The sequence below is a fragment of the Ovis aries genome, chromosome 16 (genome assembly GCF_016772045.2).
Source record: "Ovis aries strain OAR_USU_Benz2616 breed Rambouillet chromosome 16, ARS-UI_Ramb_v3.0, whole genome shotgun sequence".
Lineage (NCBI taxonomy): Eukaryota > Metazoa > Chordata > Mammalia > Artiodactyla > Bovidae > Ovis > Ovis aries.
In genome coordinates this window covers 29,145,156-29,156,804 of record NC_056069.1, presented here as the reverse complement: position 1 = coordinate 29,156,804, position 11,649 = coordinate 29,145,156, and positions in this window count along the sequence as shown.

Here is an 11,649-nt window from a genome sequence, read left to right as displayed (position 1 = left end):
GCTTTGGATAGGGAAATAAAAGTTCTGACCTGAAAAATAACAAAATCACATTTTAAAAGTTCTTTTTGTCTCTTAAAAACTCATATAGAAATTTCAGCCCACTTGCATTTCCATTATCCTCCAACACAGCATACAAAAACCAGAAATAAGTGCTATTTAAGATAATTATATTTGAAAGTGAAGGAGGAGGAAGAAGTAATTAATCACGGCTTCAAGGAACCATAAAGTTACATGAGCCAGCAAAGTATCCAGAGAGAGATGGTTTAAATTATTAACATGTAACCTATGTATAAATAGGTAGACTATTATTTATAAAATTATCTAGACATTTTCTTTTTGAATCATAAAACCACTGTTTTGGAAGGAATATCCACACATATTTCAATATTCTAAAATTGGTTACACTGACTTTTTTAACAATTTATAAAACATGTTATATTAAACAATTCCTTAATTGTATAATGAGTATACTGAGAAAATTTTTTTCAAAAAATCTCCAGGATCAGAATTTTGCTTTGGAAAAATATGACTAAACATGAGCAGTTTTATTATGTACTGTCAGACTGAAGTGCTTTTACTGTTTTGAAGTTTATGGCACAATTATGACCCAGATTACTTCTATGGTGGTTTCTAAATGGTCTCAAATATTACTTTTCTACAGTACAACCCTTTTAATACCAATATCATATGATCATGTCATAAATGGGAAGGAAGACTTAGATATACAATGTGTCTTTTCATGGCTAGGGTTTCTTCTTATCTATAACTGTTCAGAAAAAGAGAAGGAGAGTGGAAGGGAATGAAAAATCTAACACAACTAACTGCTACCATAGTCACTAAAACCACGGTGTTTCATTATGCCATCTTTTATACCTGGAATTCACTTCTCATCTGCCCACTTTCTTATTACTGACAATTTTATTACTTGACAAACCTTTTTATGGCCTCCCTCCATTAAAGCCTTCCCTGATCTCTCAATGGTTTGTTAATGTCTTTGTATTTTAAGCTGCAGTTTTGCTTTTCTATCTCTAACAAAGTGATGTGATTTTCCTCAAGAATAAGAAACCCATCAAGGTCACCTTCACACCCACAGTGCTTAGCAACATACTTGGAAAATCTCTGTTCTGCAATTAAACGTCTGTCAACAGAATGAAAAAATTAGTTAAAAATTACAAACATAATAGGTGTCTATCCATGTCATCTTCCCACTTTATGTGTTGGGTCATTGGTGCTATTTTTACTCTTTGCAAGAGTTCACACTACAGTGCTACTCTTAATCAGAAGGATTTGTTGCAAGGATTTCCCAGGGAGAACCGTACTGATCCTTTTTATGAAGGTCTAATGTGTAGCTATGACTTGTGAAAGTTTATTTAAGCACCAAAGAGCAGTATTTGTTTTCTGGGCCACTGGTGCTTCAGTTGGTACCCGAGTCACTGGGATGTAGTGAGTTAACTGTTGCGCATTGTTTTCTCCCCCGTTCAGTCTTTCCTTTCCTGCTTTCTTACTCCTCTTCCTCTGCCTTGTGTCAGTGACAATGGTCATCATTGCTCATCTCTAGTATATCGGTATCAGTTAAAAAAAGCACAATGCGAGAGTTGTGAGTTAAGTTTTACTTGGGGCAAAATGAGGACTATAGCCTGGGAGACAGCCTCTCAGATAGCTCTGAGGAACTGCTCTGAAGTGGGTGAGGGGGACGGGGTGTCAATATATGTACGATTTTGGTGAAGGGGTATGTGTGCAGTCAAGCACACATTGCGGCAGAGGCTTGCTGCTAATCACAGCAAGATGACTCAATGAATGACTTCAGTGCTTTTCTAGAAATGAGAAAATGTAAGACATTGGGCTCACAAAATCTTCGGAAAATATCTAACTACCTGAAGGCCTGTTCTGCCAGTTTCTCCCAGAGCGCAGAGTGCCTCATTCCTGATCTCTACTCTGAACTCCTTTCAGGGGATGTTGAAGCTCAGAGACCACAGTGGCTAGTAACATCATTCTTACAGAACCAGATGGCAAGTGACAATTTGTAGTTGGTAGTGGTTACTAAAATCATTCTGGACACTTAAAAGGCCACACAAGCTTCATAAAATAGCATTACAGTGTCTTGTAGGAAGATTTAGTGAACTGTAGGAGCAATTTAGTGTACCTAGTGGTATACCTTTGGAGAAGGAAATGGCAACCCACTCCAGTGTTCTTGCCTGGAGAATCCCTGGGATGGGGGAGCCTGGCGGGCTGCCATCTCTGGAGTCGCACAGAGTCGAACACGACTGAAGCAACTTAGCAGCAGCAGCAGCAGCAATGGTATATCTTAGTGTGATACATTCAATTTCATACTAAGCTCAAGGTTTTTCTGAATGAGCTACATGGGCCTCTTATATTTATTTCTGAGCATTTTCATTTCCCTGCATTTTTTTTTCCCTATAGAATCTGTTTGGTGAGAATTTAAGAATAAAACAGATAAACTTTGGTTATCTACATAAAATGGAATGGTGCCTTCAATTCTATTATTTTGCATTTACAAAAGAAGCTATTTTAAATAAAGCTGCAACTATGTCTGCCATGACTGTATAAGGAAAATCAATCCTGATTAAATACAAATATGCTTTAACTTTCATCTCCATTCCATTTCCTCTTCCTGGAGAGATTCGATGAGCTGTAAAGAAAGTAAACCAATGGGGTTACTGGAAGTGCTTATTCCAGTGAGATGATGCTTCTCTGATTCAGTACTATACACTTACTGACTCTGCTGGTACCCTGGATTGCGGTATATGGTGTTTTTTTTACATTTCCCAGTGCTGCTGCTTGGAGTTTATCAGATTTTGTTGTTTCCAGGAAACATATATATAAACTCAGAGTTCAAAGATACTAAAATCTTATATTTCACTGTCAGTACAAAGATACTACTACTATAGCTTGCTCTTCATAGTCAGTCTTTTCTTTGTCAACTATAATAACAGAGAAATTAAGCAGATATTCGACATGGAGTAGGAGACACTCACTGGCTATTTGGCTCTATTACAAGGTCAGCTACTACTGAAAGTGAGAAATATTTCTAACTAAGATACCAAGAACTCTATCTTTGCTCACTTACATCGTCACCAATGGCTGATTTTTTTTTTAACCACTTGCATTATGAAGCTAATAGACTCTTTAGGTATTAGGGATGCTTAGTAGATACCTCTTGGTCTGATATCTATGAAAGAAGCAACATTCATTCCTCACAGGCAGTATACGGTGACTTGAAATTGTCCCTTCCTTGTAGGCTACTTTTGGGTTGTTCCATCTGGATTTGCTCTTCAAATCTCAGTTCTGAGCCAGGGTAGAATTTGCTACTGACCTTTTTATTCAGAGAACCTAATTTAGAGTATTGAGAACATCCATTTTCATACTCAGTTCACACTCAGAATTTCCTTTCACAACATTGTCTTGTCCTTTGCTTGTGTCCATGTGTATAAAGCCCATACTATTATAATTTCCTCTACATATAGGAATCTTGTTTAATTCCCCTGTGTGTCACTTCTTTGCCAGAGCCTCGGAAAATCATTCACATATAGTATAAAATGAGTCACTGAATATTTGCATGTATATATGTATGTATTGACCACCTGAGACAAAGAGCCTATTCATTGGGAAAAAAAAAAAAAAAAAAAACCCTGATTCTGGGAAAGAGTGAAGGCAGGAGGAGAAGAGGATGACAGAGGATGAAATGGCTGGATGGCATCACCAATGCAATGGACATAAGTTTGAGCAAACTTTGGGAGATAAGAACAGAGAAGCCTGGTGTACTGCAGTTCATTAAGTCACAAAGAGTTGGACATGATTTAGTGACTGAACAACAATTGTACATATATCATTTATATTCCAAGCAATACTAGATTGATTCTAGATGTACCCAAAGTAATGAACTCTTATTCCCTCATTTAATTCTGTGGTTTCCTTAGCATGTCTTTGCTTTGAACATTTTGTCGCAAATATGATGTTTTTTAGGTGTTGTTAATATACACTGTATTAATTCTGTCTTGTTAGCTATGTTGACAAGTGCTGCCTGTTTTCCTGTGATGCTTTTGAATGAACCTAGAGGCTAAAATGTAATTGGCAGACTCAGTGAAAGGCTTGAACATTGCTAAGTTGCTTTCCCATGACACAGATAGAAAGACTCTCATTTGGGACTTCCTGGCTCATATACACAGCCTCCTCACATGTGATCTCTTATGTTTCAAGATGGTAATGCATCTCTATACTGAAATTGATTTGTAAATTCAATTCATATTAAAAATACCAGGAAGCGAAAGCCAAGGCACTGAATTAGTGAGGCAGATGTAATACAAATATAAAATATAAGTAATTTTGTTCTTGTCACCCTGATCTTCACACATTTTATCTATGTTTATCTTCCTTATTCCAGTTAAGAACATTTGAGAATAATTTAAGCAGCAGAAAAGGATTTTATGCTCAGCAATAACAAAGGCAAAGAGAGAATCCCAGGGTGATATGACAACTGCTGAAGCTGAAGCTCCAACATTTTGGCCACCTGATGCGAAGAACGGACTCTTTTGGAAAAGACCCTGATGCTGAGAAAGGTTGAAGCCAGGAGGAAAAGGGGATGACAGAGGATGAGATGGTTGGATAGCATCACCAGCTTGATGGACATGATTTTAGCAAGCTCCGCAATTTGGTGATGGACAGGGAAGCCTGGAGTGCTACAGTACATTGGGTCACAAAGAGTCGGACACAACTGAGCGACTGAATTGAATGTGATATTCTAGTTGGGATGCTGGAACAGAAAAAAGATATTAAATTAAAACTAAGAAATCTGAATAATATATGGGCTGTAAAAACTTTTAAAGAAGAGAAGAACTTCTTGAATCAAACATTATACCTCACCTTATAAATCTGTATAAGAGATCACTGGGATGTGGGTAGATGCCACTTCAATTTTTAGTAAAAGCTATTCCAGTGAGTTAATGAAAAAGAGGACTCTGCTATCTACTATAAATGAAGGAAAATTTTATGAAAAGTACATACCTCTATATTATATATAGCCTCCTTTTTCACTTTTATAAACATTAACCTTTTGCCCCAGTAAGTTACAGTGTGGACTTAACGGTATGAATAATTTCATTGCTTTTTATCCAAAATCAATTTGAGAAATAAGACTATTTCAGTACCTGCCAAAGCCCTGCCATGTATAGAACTTCCATCTAAGAGCAATGCCAAGCCACATACTTTATATTTCTCTGTATCACCACTTTTATAATATGTTATTTCTCATTTCCTCTTGAAAATATTTGGCTTGTCCACTCATTCCTAAATCTTATTCTTCATGTAGTGTCTATAGATTTCAGGTTTCTGATCTACAAGAAGATTCAAGTGTAATTTCAGGTGGAAAAATGAGTCTCTTATTATTATGGTTTATAGCTTTATCAGGATTACTGCTTTTAGAATCTTCACAGATCATACTTTGTATTAAGAAACCAGTCAGGACTATAGATTTTTTCATGTCAGCTGTGAAATATTTACTCTCTCTATTCCCCTGTAACTTCAGATGCCTTTAGCACCCTTCTCCTCAGCCTTCTGAGAGTAACTAGACATCTCTGGTGGGGGAGTGGGAGTGTGGGCAACATGAATTCTGGCATGGGAGGCAAAAGATCTGGTTTTTAAACAAAACTAGAATAGAGTTGCATTGTTCACTTAAGAAGGTTTTCTGATCTCTGCTCACTATTCTTTGGAACTCTGCATTCAGTTGGGTATATCTTTCTCCTTCTCCTTTGCCTTTTGCTTATCTTCTTTTCTCAACTATTTGCAAGGCCTCTTCAGGAAATCATTGTACTTTCTTCCATTTGTTTTTCTTTGGGTTGGTTTTGGTCACTGCCTCCTTTTCTTCAGGCACTCTATCAAGATGTAATCCATTTAATCTATTTGTCACTTCCACTGAATAACCATAAGGAATTTGATTTAAGTTATACCTGAATGATCTGGTGGTTTTCCCTATTTCAATTTAAGTCTGAATTTTGCAATAAGGAACTTATGATTTGAGCCACAGTCAGGTCCAGGTCTTGTCTTTGTTGACTGTAGAAGGTTTCTCCATCTTTCCCTGCAAAGAATATAATCAACCTGATTTCAGTAATGTAGGTCTTTATAGAAACATTCAACTCCAGCTTCTTTGGCATCAGTGGTTGGGACAGAGACTTGGAAAACAATAGAAGAAAACAATAGAATTGGAAAGACTAGAGATCTCTTCAAGAAAATTAGAAATACCAAGGAAACATTTCATCCAAAGATGGGCACAATAAAGGACAGAAATAATATAGACCTAACAGAAGCAGAAGACATTAAGAAGGGGTGGAAAGAATACACAGAAGAACTGTACAATAGAGGTCTTAATGACAGATAACCATGATGGCACGATCATTCCCCTAGAGCCAGACATCCTAGAGAGTGAAGTCAAGTGGGCCTTAGGAAGCATTACTATGAACATAGCTAGTGGAGGTAATGGAATCCAGCTGAGCTATTTCAAATCCTAAAAGGTGATCTTGTTAAACTGCTTGCCCCAGTACTCCAGCAACATTGGAAAACACAGTAATGGCCACAGTATTGGAAAAGGTCAGTTTACATTATAATCCCAAAGAAGGGTAATGCCAGAGAATGCAGAACTATCATACAATTGTGCTCATTTAACATGATAGCAAGGTAACATTCAAAATCTTTCAAACTAGACTTCAACAGCACATGAACCAAGAACTACCAGATGTACAAGCTGGATTTGGAAAAGGCAGAGGAACTAAAGGTCAATATGCCAACATCCATTGGATCGTAGAAAAATTAAGAGGATTCCAGAAAAACGTGTAGTTCTGCTTCACTGACAATGCTAAAGCCTTTGACTGGGTAGACCACAACAAACTGTGGAAAATTTTTCAAAAGATGGGAATACCAGACCACCTGACCTGTCTCTTGAGAAACCTGTATGCAGGTCAAGATGCAACAGTTAGAACTGGACATGGAGCAACAGACTGGTCTAAAATTGGGAAAGGAGTACATCAAGGCTATATACCACCACCCTATGTATTTAACCTCTATGCAGAGTACATCATGCAAAATGCTGAGCTGAATGAATCACAAGCTGGGATCAAGATTGACAGGGGAAATATTAATAACCTCAGATATGCAGATGACACCACCCTTATGGCAGAAAGTGAAAAAGAACTAAAGAGCCTTTGGATGAAGGTAAAGGAGGAGAGTGAAAAAACTGGCTTAAAACTCAGCATTCAGAAAATGAAGATCATGTCATCCGGTCCCATCACTTCATGGCAAATAGATGGGGAAAAACTGTAAATAGTGACAAACTTTATTTTCTTGGGCTCCAAAAGCACTGTGGACAGTGATTGCAACCATGAAATTAAAAGACTCTTGCTCCTTGTAAGAGAAGCTATGACAAACCTAGACAGTGTATTAAAAAGCAGAGAAATCACTTTGCCTACAAAGGCCTGTATAGTCAAAGCTATGTTTTTTCCGGTAGCCATGTGCAGTTGTGAGAGTTGGACCATAAAGAAGGCTTAGCACCAAAGAACTGATGCTTTCAAATGGTGGTGCTAAAGAAGATTCTGGAGAGTCCCTTGGACAGTAAGGAGATCAAACCAGTCAATTCTAAAGGAAATAAACCCTGACTATTCACTGGAAGGACTGATGCTGAAGCTGAAGCTCCCATACTTTGGCCACCTGATGCGAAGAGTCAACTCATTGGAAAAGACCCTGATGCTGGGAAAGATTGAGGACAGGAGGGGAAGGGGGTGGCAGAGGATGAGATGGTTTGGATGGTATCACTGACTGAATGGACATGGGTTTGAGTAAACTCTAGGAGATAGTGAAGGACAGGGAAGCCTGGCATGCTGCAGTCCATGGGGTGGGATCTGACTTAGTGACTGAACAACAAGAATAGAACTGGCTGTTTATTCTTGGATCAATTCTGTTCCCTGGGTATCACTTTTATGACAGATTGGTTAAAGTGGGTTCCTACTAAATCTAACAATCTATGGATCTGATATGTATATGGTAAATAGGAAAATGATGAGAGAAGAAGCAGAGTAAAAAGCTGGTATCAACAAGGGCAGAAAGGTGTAAATCACCTAGATGACCTTTACTGACACTCGGGTTAAGTCATTACCACTTCAGAAAGCTTCTGTAGGCCCACTCCTAAGCACTGCTACCAAGGAAGCCATTCCTCCTGCCCCTTACTAGAAGTAAACTCTCCCTTTCTGATCTCACTTGGTGTCTTGTTACCTTTATAATCAATAAATGGCTTCTACATTCAATTATAATTCTTTATGCATCTCAAAGTATGTATTGAGTGAAAAAATAAATTAGTATATGAAAAAGTATTATGTTAATCTTATTGGAGTATAGTAAGTAAATAAAAATTTGAATGCATCTGGCTATGTTTTCGATGCCTGAGAAAATTAAAAGGTTGAACAAACTGAAAGTCATTACAGACTCTTTTCACAAAGCATAGAAGAAAACATTAGTATCCAAGCAACAGATAAAATGCTTCTGAATCTGGCAAGCTTAAAGAAAAAAAAAGAAGAAAGACAAGATATATGCTTTAAGAGGAAAGGTACTCATAATTATATCCCACTGTAAGACAGGCAAAACTAAATTCTCAGAGCCTTCAATCTACCATTGAAACATTTATTGAAGTGCTGGGAAAGAGCCAAAACTGTATAAAACACAGCCCCTCCATTTAAGACACTTCTCAGTTAATAAAGAAGATAAAACTGAAGACAAATATAATAATTAAAAAAAAAAAGGTGGAAGGCAGATCAAGTGTGCTAGTAATGGTTTAGCTCAAAACAGCATGACTTTTCAGGACCTCATTTAGATCCAGCATGGGGCAGGGCATCAGAAAAGACTTAGTAAAAATAAGCAACTTGAACTTTACCTTGAATAGATGATACATAGGACTTGACTGAGGCAATAGCAGTAGAGCGGTGTGTGTGAGTGTGCGTGTATATACTTGCTTTCTTGTTTTCTTTGCTAGATGTGTTCTGTTTGCCCCTTTGGATCCGGAAAGTTGCTTTCTGTTCAAAGAATGACCTGCATGAATTATGGCAGGAGATTCTCTCATACTTCCCGTTGGGTTTGGCTGGACAACGAGGAGTCTGTGAACAAAATCAGAGAGCCTAGAAGGCAGGGAGAGTACTTATTCCCCTAGATCCTGTACTGAGTGATTGTCTCAGACTGACAGTTTCTGGACCAACATCTTAACTATTTTTAAGACAATCCTATTTACACAACAATTTTGCTTTCAATTTCTAGTAACTACTCCACTCTTCCCTAAGACCTAAGGTTAGCTAATAACTATACTCTTCATAACCCTAGGGTCCTGCATTATTCTCTGTAGCTTTCTTAAATCTTTGTAAATATGTTTTTAAGAAAATAATTTTTGAATTATTTTAATGTGAGCATGCTGTTGGTTTTTTTTGTTGGAATACTGATACCTACGGCCCTAGTGATGAATAGGGGTAGGACAAGCACATAGGTACACATAGGTAGAATACAGAGATTCTACCTATTGGGGAAATCACAAGATGTTATCTGGAAGAAAGTAGAAGATCATGACCAATTCTTCCCCAGATCTGAATGACAATATTCAGAGACATCTCTGAACTCAGATGAACCTAAGATTGAAGGTTTGTAAATTACGACCTTTCTCTATATTGCCTTCATCTTTCCTGAGCTCCAGATTCCTCATAAGTGACCGTGTGGTGAATCCTCCTCAGGCCCTTGTTTCCTACTCATCCTACTCTAAGATGTTCAGACTTGACAAGTTTTCTAAACCAAATTTATTAACATGGACCCTCACATGTCATAAAACCAACTGAAACTATATGTGAAGAGTGTAGGTATATGTGAAAAGTGTAGGTATATGTGAATTTTTCTTATGAGAGAGAATTATTGGTTTTCCTCAGACATTTAACAGGGTAAATAATTCTCCACCTCCTCCACCCACCACTCCTCCCAACACACACACACTGCTTTAATGTGAATGATTTGTCAATTTCTTATACAAAGCACATGAAGGATGTCATGCATACATTCTGCAGTACTGGTCCACAGAATATCCACAGCAGTGCCCTGTTGCACTCTTAAGTTAAAATGCCTGGACTCTGATCATGAACCTAATTAAACTAGATGATATGAAAATTTTTCTTAACTTTTAGATCCTAACCTTTCTCATGTATAAAATAAGAATAATAGAAAATAAATATAGCAGAGGAACATTATGGGAAATAAGTGAGATATTGTTCTTGAAAACTTCTTGTAAACTATAAGCACCCCCACTAGGAGATTTTTATTTTAAATGAATCTCTTGCCCTTTAGATAGATGTGTGCATGAGTGCTCAGACCCTTCAGGCGCATCTGACTCTTGGCGACCCCATGGGCTGTAGCCCACCAGGCTCTTCTGCCCATGGGATTCTCCAGCCAAGAATATTGGAGTGTGTTGCCATACCCTCCTCCATGGGATCTTCCCCACTCAGGGCTCGAACCCAGGTCTCTTACATTGCAGACAGATTCTTTACTGTCTGAGTCAACAGGGAAGCCAGCATCTAATGATCGTTACCAGGTCCCAGTGTTTTGTGTATTTTTGTAAATAACTTCACATCATTTCAGAAAGTGATCATAACCTAAACTGATTCTGAAACTAATGTTTTTCTGAAATTCTTCTCTTGACAATTTCTGCACAATTAATTGCAGCAATCTCACACTATTTTACATGCAAGTGTTGAAAAATTGGATTTAACATTTCTGAAAATGCTTTGTCAGGAATAATAGGTATTAAGTCATATATTATCACTTTCTCACCCATTTTATGAAAGTTTATGAGGCATTTGAAAAATTACATTTATTTTAGAGCCTTGAATAAATTTATTGTTGTGAATTTAGACAAATTATCACTACGAAGAACTGAAAGTTATTCAAATTCAGCTCCTTTCATTATTGTGTCATTTTGAACAATTTGCCAAACTCCTTTCAGTTTTTTCAACTAAATTTTGGATAGTAATATTTAGTTCATACAAAGAATAGGGATAAATTCTGTGGATCTTCTTTAAGCTTCCTTTGCACTCCTCCCCCAACTGTGGAGAACTGCCCACAGGCTGCTGGGGCTGTTAATTCAGAGTGAAAGTATGGAAAACCTGGGAGTTTGCATTCTTCTCACAAAGATCTTTAATCAACAACTGACTGGTACAGCTCCCCATCTAAAAATCAGGATACACCTGAGGATACATAGGATATCAAGATACATAACTTTCCAAACTTCTCCTGTAGGATAAGGAGATGCTAGCCTCTCCTGAAGTTTAAGTTTCTTCAGTCCTGTCTGACTCTTTGCAGTCCCATAGACTGCAGCCCACCAAGATCCTCTGTCCATGGGATTACCTAGGCAAGAACACTGGAGTGGGTTGCCATTTCCTCCTCCAGGGGAATCTTTCCAACCCAGGGACTGAACCCACATCTGCATTGGCAGGTGTGTTCTTTACCATAAGTGACATAAGTGACACACGGGAAGCCCTATCCTCCATAGAGCTTTGCCTAAATCTATCCATGTTGCCTTCCTTCCACTTTCCCCTCTTCTTACCCCAACCCCTTAGTGGATTCACT